General features: G+C 38.1%; 1 long non-coding RNA gene across 1 annotated transcript; it reads right to left on the bottom strand.

Annotated features, from left to right (window-relative positions):
- Nucleotides 1-2,409: 2,409 nt before the first annotated feature.
- On the bottom strand, nucleotides 2,410-7,538 carry LOC142600128 (uncharacterized). The gene is made up of 3 exons (XR_012833582.1): nucleotides 6,914-7,538; nucleotides 4,789-4,851; nucleotides 2,410-3,227 (listed from the first exon to the last, which is right to left on the bottom strand). It is a non-coding gene; the product is annotated as an uncharacterized LOC142600128 (long non-coding RNA).
- Between the last annotated feature and the right edge of the window lie 807 nt (nucleotides 7,539-8,345).

Here is an 8,345-nt window from a genome sequence, read left to right as displayed (position 1 = left end):
TTTCCTAATATCCAATCAGTTAGGAGAGACAATAACTCACAAATTCTGCTATTCCGTGTGATTATGCTGAACTTGCTGGAATTTACTCAGCTCTGACTTTCAGAACTGCTGAATTTTGACTTTGAAATGAAACCTTAGATAGGTTATCAAGTAAACCAGACTGGTTCATCCGTTTTCCTCTACCATCCTTCTTAACACACTTTTCATGAAAGACATTAAAGGTATACACTGTATGTAAGGAATCAAAATACCAGATACTACCACATACACCTGCAGAAATACAGAATTACCACCTCAGTAGACCTTTTGGAAAAGGGGAATGGATCCTGGCTGAATTTCTTAGGAAGCAGAATTGCAAAATGTATTTGTGTGCTGTAGAAATTTCTTTGTGCTCAAGAATCTGGGTGAGTCCAGCTGCTGTCTTTGGGGAACCTAGGCAAAAGGGCAGCTTAGTCTGGGGACTAAGTCACCACCTTAGGCGGTTCTCCCTCTAAAGTAAGTGTCCTAAACGCAGGTATTATTCTCCTGTGGAGATTACGCTTTTTGTAAATGGGAACTTTTTTTATACAGTTCACTTATGCCTGGGAGGAGAAGCCTCACTGTTTTTGTGATTCTTTCCAGAAGCAGTGTCCCTGAAGATGGCACATTTGGAAATGACATTATTTCATACTGCTGCATAGCAGCAATTGGCACACCGGTCTATCAATGATGCTACTTGAGTAATATAAAATATTAGCCAGTAGCCACAAGGAGAAAAAGATTTCTTTCCTATCCCAAAATATACCTCTGCAGAGTACCTGTTGTACTGCGTTTAATCTAATTTACTATAGGGGGGATGAACACCCTCCCCGCAACCACACTATTTTTTAAAAGAGATTGGTGATTCAGCTGAATGGTGACTAAGCCACTGACAATTTTTTCCTGTTAGCTTGTGTGTATAAAAAGACGCTTTGCTGGAATGTATCATCTGCAGATACCACTATCTTGTTGGAGTGAATAGGGGTTTTCCAGTCAAACTACATTACTTTTTTTATCATTTAAAATTATATGCATGTGAAGCTTTTAACACATTTCAGGGAGGTATCAGGTCATACAGTTGAGCCACAACAGAGAGAATGTAAAATAGCTATTCTACATGACCATTGGCAGAAACCGCTTGCTTAATTTACTTTCTATGAACTGAATATCCTAAAGGATAAACAGAGATACATTCCAATTAACAGAAAATCAGAATTATCCCACATTCTGGATGTTAGTCAGCAACTCAAAAGATGCAGGTTAAGTTGCTCTCTACAAACTGCTGCCTATGGCAAGTACAGTACTACGTCTATGAACTAGAGATGACACCGCCGCCTTCTACAGCTGTTCCTGCCTGCAAGCTGCCAGCTAATATAGCAGAATAAGGAGGGGAGAAGGTGAGTTCTTAATTTACATCCGCAGAGGGAAAGAAATAAAATGGGTGAAGTAAGCTAAACTGGAAATGAAGTTAAGGAACAACTATCACAGTCTTTTAAGTGGGGCATTTAATTCTTCTATAGCTCCTTTGGAAACTTCCTTCTAGGGACTATAGCAGGAGCTGCTGCTCATGACATTCATCAGGATGTATGTTTGGAAAAATAATAATTCTGGCAGCTCACTAGTTGATTTATCTGGTCCTGAAAAACTGATTTCCTGGGAAATTATTTTTAAAAATCTACCTGTAGTTCTCTGTGGTTTCTCTGATGATTTACAAGACTAGATATCCTATTTTCTTGCCATGGTGAGAATGAGCCTTATAGAGCACAGACTAGTGCTTGTCCTTCTCTTCACCTTGATTTTAAAATCTCCCAGCTTGTGCCAGTGAAAGTTGTTACACATTTAATTAGCTATTTTGGTTGATGCAGAGTTAAAGACAGTTCAGTAAATAATTGTCTATTATTTCCATCCTTATAAGTCAATAATGAAAACGATGCCACTCACCAGACAGCATATGCAAATAAATGTGTATATGATAGACTGCAGCTGAATTTGCTGGCATCTAATAAGCATTTAATTTCTTTGGAATGCTACTAAAAAATAGCAATATTATTAGGACTTTTTTTCTTGCAATTTGGTTTTAAAAGCATACGGTTAGTGTTGTTTAATCATAGTCTTATAATTAAAACTAAATAGGTTAGAAATTATAAGGTAGAAGCAAATAAAAGCTCAAAAGCATGTATATGGCTAAACATAGATTAGTATTGGTGAGGGGTGCTTGTGTGTAGGTCTAAACGTTGTGCTCAAGTACTATGCCTGTTAGGAATTACCATTACAGCTTAGGAGGAACTGTGGTTATCTAAGGAGGCCTCAGGGAAATGAATTTTTAGCTGGGGCTGGCATGAGTATAAATTAACCAATTAAGGCACCTGTATCAATATAAGCATCCTGACTCATTGTTTAATGGGATAATTGGAATTCTGTAGAGGAAATAAAGTTGATTACAAGGATCAAACAGAGGGAAAGCTCTCTAAGCATTTGTCTCTTGCTTGTGACAAGCTGTAGCTTAGGGGCCAGTGAATCTGTTATGAGGCTGCTGACGTGGAACAAATAGCAATATGAGGAGTGAAAGATCAGATCATTACTTTTTAATGCTCACAACAAAACTGTGTGCATACTTATCTACAAAGAAATAGACAAAGTTCTGTATGTTTAAGAATAAACATGAAGTTTATATTCCAACTTTCTGTATGTATCTGGATTCCCAGAATGTCCTAGTTTTACCTGATGAATAGTTCTTGATATAACACAATTCAGCAGATGATTTTTCCTATCACTTTAGAAGCATCTATAAAATAGTTTGCAATACAATTACAATCCTCAGTACATATAGATATCTAATCCTCAGCTTTGATGGATAGATTTGCCCATCAAAGCATATGATGAACAGCTGGTGGAGGAGGAAAAGTTGAGGAGATGAAGGGCTAGTGGGGTTCTTGAATCCAAGGAGGTATGATGTGGATGATTTACTCTCTATAAGCAGAAGCCAGACTGGTCTCCAGAGAGAGGGAAGAACAGAAGGGAAATTCACCATATTCTCGGGAAGTCATCTTTCACAAAAGGTCAGCAGGCCTTTCACCAGAGTACGTTTGAAGAAGAAAATGAAATGGCATCTGCACCTTCTTGTGTCCAAATGCACGCTTTGCTTTGAAGGATTCAAAATAGTTTTGGCCAATGGAAACTGCGGCATACTTAGCTTCTCTTTCATGTTTCTGAAAAGTAAGAAGATTATTTGGGAGAAAAAAAGAAAATCAAGTAAAAGACCTGGCATTATCTTTTCTTCATATGTCAGAAGAAAGTTTTGGGTGTACCAGACACACCATATTTTATCTGGGATATCCACAGAGGAACACTAAAGAACATCTAACTCTCTCTTCATTTATTCCCATTCTCCTACTTCCCCCCGCCTTAAAACTGGCAGCTACCATTGGAGATGGGGTTAAACTGAACTCAGTTCCTAAAAAAATGGAAGGTATAGTAGCCAGTACCAAATACAGTTATACAGTATCCAGAGTCCAAATATGGTTGGACTCAATAATCTTAAAGGTCTTTTCCAACTTAAATGATTCTATTCTTAAATGATTTTGTATGTACTCTCTTGGGAACTACTGACTGTGCTCAGTGATGACATTAGACCCAGGAGGTTCCTCAAAAATGCTAAGGCTCAAGCCTGGACCCCTTCTCATCTCTCACCCTGCACAGGATAAGTTGCAGCACTACTTGATTCAGGCTGTGGAAAACCTGGACCCTTCGTGCCTGCCTGCAAACCTACCTCTGCACTCAGGACAATTCGTCACTGAACGTTTTCATGTTTCATGTTTTTCTGCAGTGGGCCACTGTGATGCAATGTGTTTCTCCCTGAAACCTGTACTAAACTGTTGCTCTCCATGTTCAGAAATCGTACTTGTGGAATTAAAGATTGTATGCTCAATTCTCTAGTGCAGTATTCTCTAAAATATGGGGGGGAAAACCCTGTGATCCCTTGAAGTTTTTATCTATAATAGAGTAATTTTTATATATAATACTCCACATATTTGGAAATAGAGTAATGAGTAGAACCTAGTAGAAACACTCAACTGAAATATACTGGAGAACACGGAAGATCCAAATGCTTGTATTTTACACTGTATTTCACTGCATTTACATTGCATTGTTTACTTTTTAATTCCAGGCCCTACTCTTTTTGGGGCAAGAATTTCTGAAGGACTCCAGCTGTAATGCACTGTACCTCTCAGGATGTATTATTTCTTCCATGTGGTGTAGTATAAGAATCCTATGGGTCAATGTGGGAACTGCAGTAGGAGCTGGGAACCATGAAATAGAATAAGGACCAGTACTGCAACTCTCTTTAGGCTACAGGAATTCTCTTCCATTTCAGGAATGTAAAAATATTTTATTTTGATTGAAAATGTCAAACATTTCTGTTCCAATTTAATGGAACTGACATTTCAACATTTTGCCTAATTTTACATGAAAACCAAATATGAAAAGGGATGGAAATTCTCAATTTCATAATAACTGACACTGCCTAGGACACACAGCATACCATAGTGTTATTGAAACTAGCAATAAAATAAATAAAAGTATTCTCTAAGCTCCAGGACACATGATGAAATATTTACTATTATTCTCCATAATAAGAGTCTATCCACCTTATCAAACTTCTGTGGTAAACTTTGCCCCTTCTGGACCTGACGATTTTTGCAAATTGTACAGATGAAACTAACGACTCTTCCTCAGAATTACACACATAGAAATAAAGTGCATGCTCACAGAAACTGAGGACATGCAGAAATTCTTTAAATGAAACCACATTGAAGGTGCATTAGGATCCCTCTGTAGAATAAAATCAGAAGAACAATCACATTAGGAGAAAAGGATGATGAAAAAATATGCACTTTTTACAGGCACGCAATGAAGTTAGTGTCTCAGCACATACCAGATTCTGCTTTGAAATTCGTTTTATTGACCTGAAGCTTTAGCAAGTGGGATGACTCAAAGGTAATTGACAGGAGAGAGAGAGAGAAGTGGGATATTGTCGTATGTGCCCTGAGCTGTTTTCTCATCACAAAACCCTCCAATATGTTATGTAAATGTATGCAGAACCCTTGTAATTAAATATTATAGATAAATCCTTGCTGAATACAACTATCGTGTGTCTCAGATATGCCCATTCTGGAAAAACTCACCAAAAAAACCCCAAACATCACAATAAAAAGAATGTATTCTGCTCTTGGCATTTCATACAGTGTAAGGTAAAGCATACGCTATGTTGCCACTTGCAGCAACAAAGCCAACAGCAGCAGCATGTCATTAGGACTCTGAAATCTCTCTCTTTCTGAGATTGCTTTCTGAAATCAAATTCAGGCTGAGAGAAAAGGAGAAGCAAACAAGTTTACCCCAGCTCTGCAGCAGTAAATAATCAAGAGAACTACTTGAGGAACATTAAGTGAAGCACCAGATTCTTCAAATAATATGATAATTGAAACATGGGTCTTGAATATTCAATTATCTGCAGATCTGTCTTCCCTCAGAGAACGGAAAGGGCACAGGAGGGTTAGCCTGTGGTGAACAACGCTGAGGGGGAAAAAGAGCTAGTCTGTGAACTAGAGGACAAATCTATCTGAACCTAAAATTTGTCATTGGCTATGTTGAACAGGCAGTCTTTTCAAAAACATGACAAATGACGCTGCTATTCATAGAGCAGAGACATAACATGGGTTGCCACACTGTAAATTGCTACCGATAGCGCCCACAGACCGAGGCATGTTATGCATTCAGCTGTAGAGCACCACAGACCGAAGGTGTGCTCAAGTGGAAATTACAGCTCATACAATAAGAATTATCTAACAGTTATGTGTAACTAACCTTTATGGTTTGTTGCAAAAAAATAAACATCATGGCTTTTGGCATCTCTCTTTGCATTTGCACTTTCATCTCTGGCTATAAGGCAGCAATGTTCTGTTTTGATGTCAGGTCAGGGGAGCGGATTCATCCAAGCGCTTCACATCAGTCCTTGATTTGCACAGCTTACAGAGAAAGGGTGCACCTTCAGCCCATTTATAACCCCCTACTCTCTTTTCAAATATATTGTAAGAAGGGTACAGGTTCACAAGCCAATCAGTTCAATAAAGCTGCATGCATAAAAATGTATGGATAATTCTCTTCTGGCTTCTTCATGTAGCTTCATGGGGAATCGTGGCTTCAGCCAAGCAACTGCAAAAGCAAAGCTTTTTCCCCCCAGAATTTTAGTGCAGTGCACATAATACATCTTTAAGTAAATTAGTGCTGTAACAGGTTTCAACTGATCCATCTTGGGAAGTCAAGTAAGAACCAAAAATAGATCCTGTTTTCAATTTCCCCTGAGCAGCAAAGTGATTTGAAATCCTCTCTTGCCACAGGAAACAAAGAAATGAAAACCAAATTTGGCAATTATTCAGTAAATACAGGTGCTTTTTCAGTACTTAAATTCAGGACCCAGAGAAATTTGTCTTAGCGAGGGCCAATCGACATATCCAGCAATGGCAGGAAGCAAGTGTGACCCTCCAAGACAACCCCTTCCTCTGCAGTCAGGTGCTCTGTGGCATTTACAACAGAAAATTCAACTCAGAGCATGCATTGGTGGTCAAAGATACCTCTGCGGAGACACACAGAACACCTAAACAGCCATCTGCCACAAGGATACCTGTATTTTAAGGGATGGGCAGAGTACAGGTGAAGATTTGAGCAGATATTAATTATGGGAATAAACAGTACAGTCTAAACAATACAGATTGTAACTTCAACTTGAATTATTAAAAGGGAGGAAAAAAAGCCTATTGGAAAATTCCTGCAGAATGGTATAGCCATCAAATCAGTAATAAACACAGCAAGCATTTTAAAGCAGAGGAGCCCTTACCTTTATTGCCTTTAGGTCTGATAGGATTATATGCAGTTTCTCAAGTAACTGCTACTAGAGTTGTCTGAGATAAGTAATTGTATTTTCAAAACTGGAAACAAGATGGTCTCACTTGTAAGTTTAGCACTTCCTTAAAATATTTATGTAATAAAAGTGGTGCCTGGCAAGGAAATCTAGATGTGTAATGAGAGGTCAAAAAGAAAAAAAAAGTAGCTAAGCATTAAGCTCAATTTTTAGTACATCGTTTTTCCAAAATTATAAAAACATAGTGTATGATTTTATAGATAGTTGAGATTAAATCCCTGAAAGAAGGATTCTGTTTCACTGAATGTACTAGACTAGTATAAACCAGACTGTCTCTAATTTTGCTAAAAACACGCGCATGTTAAATTATTTTTCTTAATGCATGTTAGTAAAATTGGCACCAGTAACTAAAATTAATCACATTTTGTATCATTGTTTCTAATGTGAGTGTGATGTTCTCCTGTTTGCTTTTCCAAAGGTCAGGTCTATAATACTCATCATTAGTGGCAGTTTCTCCGTGTTTAAGGACACAACACGGTTATCACGACATTGAGCTAATTACAATTAGCTTGAAGAAAGCAAAGGATCCCTTCATCTCCAACTCTGTAGGACAAAAGGAAGAGGGAGAACAAGGGAAATATTAATACCATTTTATATAAAAAGGGCTTGATTTTGTTCTGCTCATGCCGAATCACATCTGAAGAAAGTGAAAGGAGAGAAAGTAAAAGGAGAGAAAAGGAAAATATTTCCTGGGTCCTTAGAAGAATAACTAATTGGCAAGTGCTTAAATGGCTGGTTCTAATCAGGGTAAATGGGCTTGTTTTTCCAACACTGGGTCTCACATCAAAACAACGAGAAACAATTGAAAAATCTGTGCTGAAGAAAGCAAGAGGAAGTGGGCTGTCACCAGCTGTTCAAAGACAAGATCCTGCAACAAATGTGTAGCAGCAGATGCCATGTGAAGCACGGGGAATGTAAATGCATATGAGTCATCCCATAAGCTTGGAGGGGAGAAAAGCTGCAGGCCAGATCCTGGAGGAAAAAGAATTTTTTTTGTGGCTTTAACCATTTCTCCACTTGCTTTGTGCTCTCTTTGAGTACATGGTGTATTTTTTTTATTTTTTTCTGGAAGAAGGTGTCCTTGAATCCTGTTAAAGAGCCACTAGCATCAGGAAAGCATCTTACAGAGATGTTACGCTTTGAGCCTAGCACATCAAAAAGCAGAGGATCCAGCATCACTGTCTGTACAGCAGGGAAAGTAGTTTAAAACATCTCATCCTTTCCCCTCTCCTTTTAGGCTAGACTAGACTAGAATATTTCAGTTGGTAGGCACCTATAACAATCATCTAGTCCAACTGCCATTTAGGTTCATTGTAATAATAAAAATTGTTAAAAGGATATTTTTCAA

This window comes from Balearica regulorum, chromosome 1 (assembly GCF_011004875.1).
Source record: "Balearica regulorum gibbericeps isolate bBalReg1 chromosome 1, bBalReg1.pri, whole genome shotgun sequence".
Taxonomy (NCBI): domain Eukaryota; kingdom Metazoa; phylum Chordata; class Aves; order Gruiformes; family Gruidae; genus Balearica; species Balearica regulorum.
Note: the sequence above shows the minus strand (reverse complement) of the source record. Positions and strands in the feature narration are given on the sequence as shown.